Here is a 13,707-nt window from a genome sequence, read left to right on the forward strand (position 1 = left end):
TGATTCTGGTCTAATTTTCTAGCTTGAGAATTGATCCTTGGACATTGTCAAAGTACTTTCTGTGCCACTTAGTTTCACAAATTCATTATCAAAATATAACATTCTATATCGCCTGTACATGTGGATAACTAATTGCTGAAGGATTTAAAAGGCTCCTCTATCTATTTGTCATAAATATAATAACATGCATATCCAAAGTAATAAGAAATTTTATCATGCACCATGAGTATTTTATCAAATTGCATCAAGCAGAAAGAACATCGAGTGAAAAATAACTTGACAACATTGATAATGCCATAAGCCATTATTATAAGTTAACATGTCATTGACTCATAAGCCTAATAGGATTAATAATAATAAAATTGAGTCCTTCAACTTTAACCAAAACTGAGTTAAATTGCAACATAAGCTCAAATTTTTGTCACAAATGACTGCATATTCAAAGCTATAGTTTGTAATGAGTTTTAATTTCATGTCTACGTCGGACTAAATAGAGTTTTATAATCTTTTCTACATGTATCATGATAGTCCTTTCCTACTTGATCCCCTCGTCATATTCAATAGGTTCTAATGCTATTTATCATAATCCTTTGTTGCTTGAGTTCTTCACCGTATCTAATACTAGATCGGCAAAACTTTGTATGTACTAAGATATGTTCATTAGTTTTATCATTGATAGTCCTTTCTTACTCAAACCTTTCGTCATGCTCAATGTTATATCAACTCTAAGAATATTTATTATAGTTATTTCCTATTTGAGCATCTCACCATGTCCAATACTATATCAGTTAACCATAACATGATTAACTCTATTCAAACTCCTCAACATGTCTAATACTAGGTAACTAGTATTTGTCATAGTCTTTTTTTACGTTGAAACTCCTTATCATTCTATTAGGTTAACTCTGATATTATTTATTAGTCTTTTCTTGCTTAGGCTTTTTACCATGTTTTTTTTATTATGAGCCAACTTGATGAAATAATTTATCCGTTAACTTGTTAAACGTGAATTATTAGCTCAAGATCTGTAAACTTAGTTTATTGATAGTAGACTCATCTAACCCTTAAAGTCATCTTTGGCACTAAACCTAGGTAGGTATTACATGATTTTTTTTTTGCTTTTAGTCTTATGAACATCAGTCTCAGTTAGTTCATGCACGAAAAAGTTATTTTCTGATCATTTTTTACCTTCCTTGAGCTGCTCATTTGTTAGTTCTGATAGGCATCAACCTACTGTAATCGGTACAACGCACGCAAACAGTTCATGACTTATTTTATCTCTTTTCCCACCTTTTCTTGCTGCAGACTTTCTAACAATTGGCGGTCCAATGACTGAGAAAGCAATGGATATGGACGCAGTCTCGGTAAATTTTGATACAAATGGTGGTATGAAGAAGCATTCAACTAGAGGAATGGTTACGACGGGTTCATCACTTGCTTCAACCAGCAAGGAAAAGCCTCTTCCTCATCATTATCTAAGAGCTTCTACAAACTCCTGTCATGATTTTTGCAAGTATGGACGGAAACATGTTTCTGAGGCTGAGACAAAGCCTCCTTCATTTCTCCCTAACTCGAACAACAAGTTGAAGAAGCATCCATTGCTTCCTTCAACCGGCAAGGAAAAGCCTCTACCTCATTATATAAGAGCTTCTTATACCAACTCGTGCCATGATTTTTGCAAGTATGGACGGAAGCATGCTGCTGAGGCTGAGACAAAGCCTTCGTTTCATCCCAGATCGAACAAGATATTGACTTCGAGAGAAAAGCCATATCAAGTGAACAATTTGGACGTAGAAGAGATAGGAAACAGGCCTGCCGTCAAGATAAAGCTCTCATCTCATACAAAGGCTGAATTCTCCGACAAACCAGATGTCAGTAAGCAGAAGGCTACGTCAACGATAATAGAACATCAGCACCCCGAAAGCAGTGGTCCGAGAAGGCTGCAATTTAGGAGAGGAAGAATGGTGGGTGGAAGCATCAATGGAGGTGATTTAGAGAGGAACAAGTTCCAAAGGATTCAGATGGGCGAGGCAATAACTGATTCAAGTCCAGAAGCTCAAACCGTCGTACTGAAACACCAAGAGAAACAGGAGAAGAAGAATGCACAATACGTGTGCAACAATATGATCAAAGAAAGCATGAGTAAAATGTTAAAGACCGGGAAGAGCAAGGTGAAGGCATTGATCGATACCTACGAAACCATGATCTCTCTCTCTCTCACTCTCTCTCTTCGAGACAACAAACCAGAGTCTACACCCTAAATTAACAGGCTGGTCATGTTCTCTTTTTGGCGATGACTAATACTTTTTTATGGATCATCATTTCGAGTATTGGATCCATTTTAGTGATCTGATTGGATCAGTACATGTCATGTCGGCTAGTGTTGGTATGTTGGTAGTGTTGGTACATACCAATATTTCAGAGAAGAAGGAAAAGACAGTGAAAAGGAGGAAGAAGGAAGCTGAGGAGATGGTGGAGGAAGAACAGAAGGAAAAGATTCATACCTACAAGAGGCTGAAGGAACAGGAGGAAGGATGAGGGAGGAAGAGGGCAAAGAAGTAGGAGAAAAGGGAAACAAGGAAAAGAGGCAAATGTACGGATCCAGTTGAACATCATTCTATGCATTGTACAACTTTCAATATACTTCGACATCCAATGTCGGTAAAGTAAATAATAATAATAATAATAATAATAATAATAATAATAATAATAATAATAATAATTTTGTATATAGAATAAATAGTATGAAAGTACAAAGTATGCAGGAAGCACAATTATCGAACCCCTGCATTGATTGGTCAGATTAAAAAGAATTAAAATATATATCTCCAATTTGTTTGGTCTATTAATCAGATCAAAGAACACTTCAAATCCTCAAAAAGCCTCTTTGTTTAAAAAAATTATCAAGATATATTTAGCTCATATGCTTGTTCATTTATTTATTTTCCATTCAAAAGGTTTTGGGTTTGATTATGTGGTTATTTTTTCGTTACTATCTCAGGTCTAATATATTTTTGTTCTCCATTAGTATATTAATCTTTATTTCAAGTATAATTATAAAAGTTAAAAATCTTATGCATTATTCTCTATTTCAAATATAGTTATAAAAACAAAATTGAGGGATCTAAATTGATTTGAATAGTAATTAGATCATTTGAAACTTAAAAAATGTAAATGCTTTTTTTTTTATATATATTATTAAATATATTTAAATACCTCGAGTGTACTTAAATGTTTTTTTTATAATGAAGAAAGAAAGAGAAAAAGAATACTATTTTATTTATTACTCTCTCATTCCTTCAATGTGTCTACTTCATTCCTCTCATATTATATTATTTTTTTATAATATTTTTTATATATTTTTATTTATTGTTAAAAAAATATTAGTGTAATTGTAATATCTTATTTATAGATTAAAATGTAATTGAAATCCACCTAATAATTATAACTCCTATTCTATATCCTATATGCTTACTCATAAGTCGACAAATCCTTGACTTTCATTTTTCAAATTGATTGATATATTATGAATTAGTTGTTCATTAAAGTTCGTTTCTTATATATTAATATGATTAAAATATAATTAAAGGTAATTATTATCAATTTTTATTCCTTTAGCCCAATTAGTATCTTCTCATGTATTTAATTGATAAGTAATGTCTAATTAGAGTCAATTAAAATCCTTTTATAGCCAATTAGGCCATTAGCTAGCTTTTATGTTATTCCCTAAAAATCTTAAACTCAAAATAATTTCTGAAATAAATAAAAAATTAAGAATATTCCATCTCTAAGAGAATATCCTATCATATTTTATCCTTTTTAACTCGATTTGATGATAAAAGAAGTTTGAAATCTAAATAAACATTTTTAAGTAAAAAAAAAAGTTAGAATGATTAAATATTAATCTTAAAACTTTTATCAAAATCACAATCTCTCTCCTCTTTACCTACATATAAGATGAGTAGTACTCTCCTTATTCTTTACGAGAGACCTAGCACCAACAAAGAGGTACAAGAAAGAGAGACCTTATTAAAGAAGTAGATGCTACGACTTTTTTAGTTTAATATTATTATAAATTTTATTTTAGTATTAACAATGAATAATCTATTTAGGGTCAATGCAATTTTTTAAAAATGTTTTTTAATAGTAAAATTTTAAAATATAATACATGAAAATTAAGGTTTGAAATTGTTTAAAAATCCTACTATAGATTACACATTTAATTAAATTATTTGATCTGACTCACTGTTAATTGTGTAAGGATGCATAACCATTTTTCATGATTTGTCGAATTTTAACTCAAATTTATTAGTTCTTTATGATTTTAATTCATGAAAAATAGTTTTAATAATTTGTAAATCAGTTTTATATGTTATTTAAATGATTCTGTACGTCTGAAACTTGGATGTTTTATCTCTATAATTTTTTATCAATTATAATATTTATTATATAATTTTAGAAATATGTGAAAAGGAACAAAAAAAGAGAGAGAGAGAGAGAGAGAGAGAGAGAGAATCGGAATTAAAATTGATCTGACCCAGGTCGGATCCGAGTCAGACTACCCGTAGGGCTCGATCAAGTCCAACTGACACTGCCTTGGCCTGGTGCGCCCCTGACCCCAACGGTGTGTGGGGGTCGGTCCGACGTGACCTTGAGCTTGGGTGCGGGGTCAACTCAGGTCCAGCGTGGACTAGACTTGGTCGGCGCAGCCTAGAGGCTGATGGCCTGGCAGGCTCAGCCCAGCCTGGTGACGGATGGAGCGGCCGCTTCATGCGGCCCAATGCTGTGTGGCCTACTGGCTACAGCCCAAGAATGGCCCAGAAGTACAACCCAACCAACCCATGCCCCCGTTTTGCCTCTTGGATGAACATGCTAACACGTGAGTACTCTAGGCTCAGTATTGTATTCAGCCAGCCCGACCTGATTTCAGCCCTGTATTGGGTTGGATTCAGGCTTGGGTTGCTAGTAACCTTCTTTTGATCAATTTTATGGCTTTGAACCAAATTGACCCTAGATTGAGTTTGAATCGAATCAGTTCGGTCGATTTTGCTCAATGATTCAAAATTGATTTAGACTAATCTAAGCTTGTTTGCACTAAAGTAAGCCTAATCAAGTCTAAGTTAGATCAGTTTAAGATGATTTCATTGTAGTCTTATAGGGATTATGAGTTAATTCAATTAGGTTCTAGATAAATTGAGTCTAATTCAAGTCAAGTGGAATGATCCAACAATAGTTTAGATAAATTGAGGGTTAATTAGGATATGATTGATGATATTAATGTTGATTAATGATTTCTAGATCGATCGATCGATTTATATGATAGCACAAGACCTAAGATTAACATAAGATGTGTAACTAATATGATAAAAAAAGGCCAGTGATCATTATCAATTGCAAATGGGCCCATATACTATAGGATAATTTCTTTTAGGGATTAGAAAATTATTAAACATGATAGTTAGACGAATCCTCCATCTGTTATTGGAAAAAAACATATCCTCACTTTGGCAAGTCAAAAATGCTACTTCATTTATTATTAAGAGGTGATATGAATTCACTTTATCTACTGCGAGAGATAATCCATCCTAAGGGATTAAAAATCTCTATTTGCTATTGAGAGTATGGATGGTTAAAAATCTCTATTTGCTATTGAGAATATGCTTCATCCCATGTCTAACTTACATCATACATTATGATATATGTTTATGACTTGATATGAAATATAAAATTGATCCTTATTCTAGTTTTTACTATCAGGGATTTTAAAAATTATAACCATATGATTTGTGATTTATTCTGATTTGCTATGCTATTTTACTATATGTTTTGAGAAAATGTATAGGAGCTTCTTACTCAATTTTTGTTAATTATCTATTCTTCATGTTTCTGAAAGCAGTTTCCTGATTTTATTATGAACACTGGGGCAAGGAGGAACATTACATATTGTAAGTTAGACTTGTGTTGAAAAACACTGGGGCAAGTGTCTTTTATTTATGTATTTAGTATGGTGATTAAATAGAGTCAACTAGTGTTATTTTATTACTTGTCAATTAGAATCATTAGTTAACTTTTAGGCTTAATTAGAAATAATTAGGCCTCATCATAGTTTGTTGTTTTATTATGAATTTAATTGTTCAAGTTTATTTTTCATATTTAATATAATTAAAGTGTAATTAGAGGTAACTATTGTCATTTTACATATCTTTAGACCCAATTAGAGGTCTTATCCAATTAGAAACAATTAGTATTATTTGTTACTTCTAGACCCAATTAGGATTCTTACTCATCATTTATGTATAATCATAACTTATTTACAAATTTTCTAGGAAAATGATCGCAAAGCAATAATCAGATAATAAGGATTGAGATTATACGCATCGGATAAATCGTTAGTAGTGCATCCATTTGGCAACATCGATTAGGGTGGATGAACAACTCATTTGAAGCAATATTTAATTTATGAGTATATCAATATTACAAAATGCAACAAGTTTTACTAGAGGTTATAAGAGATTTCAAACAAACCTCGCAACGTGCAAAATTGATGCAGTACATTGTTGAGAAGAAACCTGTTAAAACGGAATAATTCTTTCCCTCTTTGTGTATTAAAATAGGTTCTTCATCAAAATACCAACTTGATATCTAAATGAAAATATCAACCAGCACAGCATAAACAATAGAGCGAAAATCAATCACACAGTGAGACCAAATCTTTTTAATATGAAAAACCCAATATGGGAAAAACCACGGGACCGTAGTCCACCTCAAACTTCCACTATCAATAATAATGATAACATGTTTACAGTAGATCTTCTCTAGAATAACTAGAGGATCAGAATAATATCAAGATCATAGATCTTGGCTCAAGAATAGCATATCTTCATCATATAGGATGGATCTCCTCGAAAGAAAATTCTAGGTCTCACAAAGTGGATATCAAAGGAAAATAACTTAGAGAGGGTAAACCACAGATCAACACCGTTAGGATTGTAAAGTTTACTGCAAGGATTCTCCACATAAAATTTGCGCCAAAACTGACAACGTTTAGCCGCCGATCGTCAAGTAGAAAACTTAAAAACCTAATCTTTCTCTCTCTATTTTTCTCTCCTCTTTTCTCTACATGCCGCACGCCGCACGCTGCACGCTGCAATCTGATCTCTTTTACTCACCTTCTTTCTTCTCTTTTTAATTTCTTTCAATTGTTGATTTGGGCTCAATAGGCCCAATTGTCCAAGCCCACAAATGGGCTGGACCCAACAATTCTCCCCCTCCAGCTCATATGGTGGACTGTACCAAGCCCGCTCTTCGCCTACATGCTTCAAGCTTCTCCTTAGGCAAAGATTTTGTCAACATATCTGAACCATTATTATTGGTATGTACCTTTTCTAACTTTAATTCTTTCTAACTTAAGCACATCACGAATCTAGTGATATCTCACATCAATATGCTTGGATCTAGAATGGTATGTTGAATTCTTGGAGAGGTGAATGACACTCTGACTGTCACAGTAAACAGTATATCCTTCCTGTTTCAAGCCCAATTCCTGTAGAAACTTTTTCATCCATAAAGTTTCCTTATAGGCTTCAGTAACTACTATGTATTCTGCTTCTGTGGTTGATAGAGCAACACACTTCTATAACTTAGACTGCCAAGAGACTGCTCCTCCTGCAAATGTCATCAAGAATCCTGAAGTGGACTTCCTAGAATCAGTATCACCTGCCATGTCTGCATCTGTGTAACCTTCTAACATAGGTTCATCACTACCAAGACATAAACACAACCTAGAAGTACCTCTTAGATATCTTAATATCCATTTCACTGCTGCCCAATGTTCCTTTCCAGGATTAGAGAGAAAACGGCTGACAACTCCAGCTGCATGAGCTATATCTGGCCTAGTACAAACCATAGCATACATCAAACTGCCTATTGCAGATGAGTAAGGCATTTTGGACATTTCTTCTTTTTCTTTCTCACTTGTAGGACATTGTTTCGAATTAAGCTTGAAATGACCTGCAAGTGAGGAACAAACTGCTTTGGCTTTACTCATGTTGAATCTTTCAAGAACCTTTTCAATGTAAGTCTCCTGAGATAGCCAAATCTTCCTTTTCTTCCTATCACGATGAATCTTCATGCCAAGTATTTGTTTCACCGATCCCAAGTCTTTCATGGCAAAAGACTTACTTAGCTCTCTTTTAAGTTTTTCAATTTTTCCAACATCATGGCCAACAATCAGCATATCATCAACATATAGTAGTAAAATAATAAAATCATCATCTAAAATTTTTTTCATAAACACATAATGATCAGATGTGGTTCTATCATACCCTTGGCACATCATAAAGGAATCAAACTTCTTATACCATTGTCTAGGTGCCTGTTTGAGTCCATATAAGCTTTTCTTAAGCTTACACACCATATTTTCTTTTCCCTTGACTTTGAAACCTTCTGTTGCTCTATGTAAATTTCTTCTTCTAAATCACCATGAAGAAATGCTGTTTTTACATCAAGTTGTTCAACTTCTAAATTCAAGCGGGCAGCCAAACCAAGAACAACTCGGATAGAGGATATTTTCACAACTGGAGAAAATATTTCTTCAAAGTCAATACCTTTCTTCTGACTGAATCCTTTCACAACTAATCATGCCTTGTATCTTTGTTATGAGCTATTGTTTTCAGTCTTCAATTTATAAACCTACTTATTCTTAAGAGCTTTCTTCTCTTTAGGCAACTTTACTAAGTCATAGGTGTGGTTCTCATGCAAAGATCTCATCTCTTCTTGCATGGCTTTAACCCACTCATTCTTATTCTCATGTAGAATAGCTTCTTGGTAAGTTTCTAGCTCTCCCCCGTTAGTAAGCATAACATACTCATGTGGAGGATATTTGGTAGATGGTTGTCGCTCTCTAGTGGATCTTCTCAATGGAATCTCAACTGGTGGTTGAGGTGCTTGTTCAGTTGGTTCAGCATCATCAACTGTAGGTGTATCATCACTAGTATTCTCACCACAATCTTCTTGTTCATCTCTCCCATGATCATCATGAACTATAGGTGAAGGAATTGGACCCAAACTCCAAGGAATATAAACAGAGGTTTCTGGCTTCTCAACATTATCACCATCATCAAACAATTGGTCTTCAAGAAACACAACATCTCTGCTTCTAATAATCTTCTTGTTCACTGGATCCCATAATCTGTACCTAAACTCTTCATGACCATATCCCAAGAAGATACATGCTTTTGCTTTACTAAGAATATGAACAAATGCTTTACACCCAAAGACTTTTAAGTGATTATAAGATATATCTTTTCCTCTCCATACTCTCTCTGGAACATCACCTTGTAGAGGAACTGATGGAGAAAGATTTATCAGGTCAACTGTAGTTCTCATAGCCTCCCCCTAAATGACTTCGGTAACTTGGCGTGGGAAAGTATACACATAATCCTTTCTTCAATGGTTCTGTTCATCCTTTTTGCCACACAGTTCTGTTGAGGAGTTTTAGGAACTGTTTTCTCAAGCCTGATACCACGGAACCTGCAATAATTCTCAAAAGGACCCCTGTACTCGCCACCATTATCTGATCGAATACACTTTAGTTTTCTGCTAGTTTCTCTTTCAACAATGACATGAAACTCCTTGAAAGCATCGAGTACTGGACTTTAGATTTCAAAGCAAAAGCCCACACTTTTCTAGAATGGTCATCAATAAAAGTAACAAAATAAAGAGCACCTCCAAGAGTTCTAGTTTGCATAGTACAAACATCAGTATGAACTAAATCAATAACATCTGATCTTCTAGATGATGGATATGTCTGAAATGCAACTCTATGTGTTTTTCCAACTAAGCAATGATCACAAGATTTAAGAGATATACCTTGCAACTCTGGTAAGAACTGTTTTCTAGCAAGAGTTTGAAGTCCCTTCTCGTTGATATGTCTAAGCCTCTTATGCCAAAGATCTATACTTTCACCTTTTCGAATTGCATTAATCTCTCCTTTGTGTCACTTAGCTTCCATGACATAAAAAGAGTTAATCTTCTTTCCTTTTGCCACAATCAGAGAACCTTTAGTAAGTTTCCATTTGCTTTCACCAAAATAGTGTGCAAAACCCTCATTATCAAGTCTACCTGTAGATATCAAGTTAAGACGAATATCTGGAACATGCCTTACATCTTTGAGTATCAATTTGCTCCCAATACTGGTCTCCAAGCAAATATCTCAATACCCACAATCTTAGATGTATCACTATTTCCTATTCTGACATTACCAAAATCACCAGCAGTGTAAGATCTAAAGAAATCACTATGAGAAGTAACATGAAATGAAGCACCAGAGTCAATTACCAAATTACTGTCTTGAGCTACAAGACTAACACAACCTTCATCACAAACAATAGTGATATTACCTTCAGCAACAACTGTATTGGTCTCTTTCTCATTTTTCTTCATTTCATTCTGTTCTCGCTTTCAAAACCTACACTCTTTCTTCATGTGACCTGGCCTATTACAGTGAAAACATTTGATATCTCTTCTAGACTTAGATCTTTCTCTATATCCATGTGGATTTCTGCTATGACTTCTTCCACGTCTTTCTTGTTTTTCAATAACAAATGCACCAGAAGAAGATTCACCCTGTTCTTTCGTTCTGACATCTTCATTTAGCAAACTATCTTTAACCAGAGTCTATAGTTATATTTGGCCCCTCTAGTGTGGAGTTACAAATAGTCACCACATAAGTTTCCCAACTTTCTAGTAAAGAGCTGAGAAGTAATAATCCTTGCATCTCATCATTTATATTCATTTTCATAGCAACAAACTTGTTTGCAAGACTCTGAAATAGGCTTATGTGCTGAACAATGTTACCACCATCTTTATACTTCAAATTTACAAGTCTTTTGAGGAGAGAAATTCTATTTTCCACTATCTTTTTCGCAAAGAGATTTTCTAACATTTGCCAAACAATATCAGCTCTGATTTCATTTGAAATATGCTCATGCAAGTTTATATTCATCCATCTTCTAATATAGGCAATAATTTTTCTATGTTGAACTTCCCATTCTTCATCGCCCATAGTAGAAGGTTTATCTTTAACCTTGATAGGCTTATACAAATCTTTGCAATAGAGCAAATCTTCCATCAGACGCCTCCAAGTGGAATAATTTGATGAGTTCAATTTAATCATACCATCAGACTCCATTTCAATCATACAAGAAAAACTAGCACCAAACAATCTATTGCTCTTATACCACTTGTTGGGAAAAACCTATTAAAGCGGAATATTCTTTTCCCTCTTTGTGTATCAAAATGGGTTCCTCATCAAAATACCAACTTGATATCCAAATGTAAATATCAACCAGCACAGCATAAACAATAGAGCAAATAATCAATCACATAGTGAGACCAAATCTTTTTAACATGGAAAACCCAATGTGAGAAAAACCACGGGACCGTAGTCCACCTCAAACTTCCACTATCAATAATAATGATAACAGGTTTATAGTAGGTCTTCTTTAGAATAACTAGAGGATCAGAATAACATCAAGATCATAGATCTTGGCTCAAGAATAGCATATCTTCATCATATAGGATGAATCTCCTCAAAAGAGAATTCTAGGTCTCACAAAGTGGATATCAAAGGAAAGTACCTTAGAGAGGGTAAACTGCATATCAATACCATTAGGATTGTAGAGTTTGCTGCAAGGATTCTCCACATAAAATTTGGGCCGAAACTGACAACGTTTAGCCACCGATCGTCAAGTAGAAAACTCATAAACCTAATCTTTCTCTCTCTATTTTTCTCTTCTCTTTTCTCTACACGCCGCACGCTGCACGCTGCAATTTGATCTCTTTTACTCACCTTCTTTCTCCTCTTTTTAATTTCTTTCATTTGCTGATTTGGGCTCAATAGGCCCAATTGTCCAAGCCCACATATGGGCTGGACTCAACATACATAAGCATGCACAACAATTAGAACAATATAAGTGGGTTGTAGCAATGATGTCAACTCAAATTTTGCAATTAATATTTATGCTTCGTTTAAGTATGAGCAAAAGTTTGAGGAGGACCTAGTAACTCAAAATGGGAGTAAGATAGTGGCAATATAATAGCACTAGGCCACTAAGGAGGAATACTAACATGAGATACTAATAGCACTAGGCCATTAGTATCAAGTATAATGAAGTTTGTTAATGTATGATAGATACTTCATGAGAGAATTTGGTAGAAGGTTGAAAGTGTTAGACTTTAATTTGTATGTCTATCCATCGTAATAAGCGAAATAGACATGTATTAATGATGTATACATAAATAAAGATAAAAAAATATAAAAGTTGATATTATATTATTAATTTATATTTTATAAATTAATTGACATGATAATTTCTTCAATAACAAAATCATATTTCATCAAATTTGAATTTAAATAAATTAAATTGTGCCTATGATATTATACTTCATAATCTAAGCGTCATATTGAATTTATTAATTTATGTCAATAGTATATTATTAATTTATATTTTTAAATTAATTACAATGGTAATTTCTTCGAAAACCAAATTGTATTTTGTCAGCTATAAATTTAAACTAATTAAATTGTGCCATGATATTATATTTTAAGATTTTATCATTATGTTGAATTTACTTATTGACCTTGTTGGTATATTATTAATCTATATTATGTAAATTAATTGGCATGATAAATTCTTTAATAAAAATCATAATTTTTTAATTATGAATTTAAGGAAATTAAATATATCCATGATATCATAGTTTAGAAATAGGTGGTCATGTTGAATCTATTAAATGATATTAATGAAATTTTAGTAATTATGCTTTACATTATTATATATATTATTATCCATATATTTTATTATCATGCATGTGCATCCTTTCTTCAAATTTTAATATAATTGATTTAATATTATTTATTTTTATAAAATTTTGCATCATGAATAAATAATTTATAAATAATTTTTTAGAAACTAGAGAAAAGATCTCGATAAAATTAATGTACTCTTTTTAAGAAAATCTTTGGCCATAAGTCTAGTTTCATATCATTCAATATTGCTTTTTAAGTCATGTTTTGTTTTAAAGACACATTTACAACAAACTCTTTTACAATTATTAAAAAATTTAAGAAGTTCCTAGACACTATTTTAGTCCATTGATTTCAACTCTTCTTTCATTATACTTGTGAAAATGATAAAAGGTTCTTTTTAATTCCTATGTAATAATCTGATTTTTTTAAATATACCACATAATTATTAGAAATGGTAGGTCTCATTTTTCTCTTTGAGATATTTTCAAAATTATCGATTATGATTATTCCACAAAATCATTAGCAACAACATCAATATTATATGAGAGTTTATCAATATTATTTTATTGTTCACACTCATTGATTCTTTTAGTGATTTGAGAAATAATATCTAAAATAAGAAATGATAAAGGAGTATCAACTTATATATCCTCTATATTAAAAAAAATATTTTTTAATATTTTTTTAATTTCATTGATTTTATCATTTTACATGAATTTTGCACAAGCAGTATCTATTGTCCTCATACTATGATTAGGATAATAAAATTTATATCTCTTTGATTTTTTTGGATAACCAATAAAATATCTAAAAATAATTCTAGGATCCATTTTTTTCCATATGGTTTAAAGACTATCATCTTTGTGGAATAATCTTAAATTTATAGATGTCTCAAA

The sequence above is a fragment of the Musa acuminata genome, chromosome BXJ2-5, assembly GCF_036884655.1.
Source record: "Musa acuminata AAA Group cultivar baxijiao chromosome BXJ2-5, Cavendish_Baxijiao_AAA, whole genome shotgun sequence".
NCBI classification, from domain to species: Eukaryota; Viridiplantae; Streptophyta; class Magnoliopsida; order Zingiberales; family Musaceae; genus Musa; species Musa acuminata.